Source organism: Meleagris gallopavo, chromosome 14 (assembly GCF_000146605.3).
Source record: "Meleagris gallopavo isolate NT-WF06-2002-E0010 breed Aviagen turkey brand Nicholas breeding stock chromosome 14, Turkey_5.1, whole genome shotgun sequence".
Classification (NCBI taxonomy): Eukaryota; Metazoa; Chordata; class Aves; order Galliformes; family Phasianidae; genus Meleagris; species Meleagris gallopavo.
Genome location: NC_015024.2, coordinates 11144781 through 11144984, shown reverse-complemented (window position 1 = coordinate 11144984; position 204 = coordinate 11144781). Strand labels below are relative to the sequence as shown.

Here is a 204-nt window from a genome sequence, read left to right as displayed (position 1 = left end):
GGTTGCAGTGCTGCCGGCGCTCGCCCTGGGGTGAGCGCACCGGGCCAGCAGCCCCAAAGCACCAGAGCAAGCTACGCAGGGAAACGTAAACAGCGCTTTTATTCCATTCGACGCAGCCACGACCAGGCGTGAGGAGCCCGTCTGGGCCGTGCCGGGCACCCCGAGGTGACAGCAGCTGCCCAGCCGCCTCTCCCAGCCGTGGCC

The 204-nt window shown here is 68.6% G+C and overlaps 1 protein-coding gene across 1 annotated transcript in view; it reads right to left on the bottom strand.

Moving 5' to 3' along the window:
- Nucleotides 1-204, bottom strand: part of IL17RE (interleukin 17 receptor E) — a gene marked incomplete at its 5' end in the record, with an annotated part of 6705 nt that overhangs the window by 3661 nt on the left and 2840 nt on the right. The gene's annotated exons all lie outside the window — the stretch shown is intronic.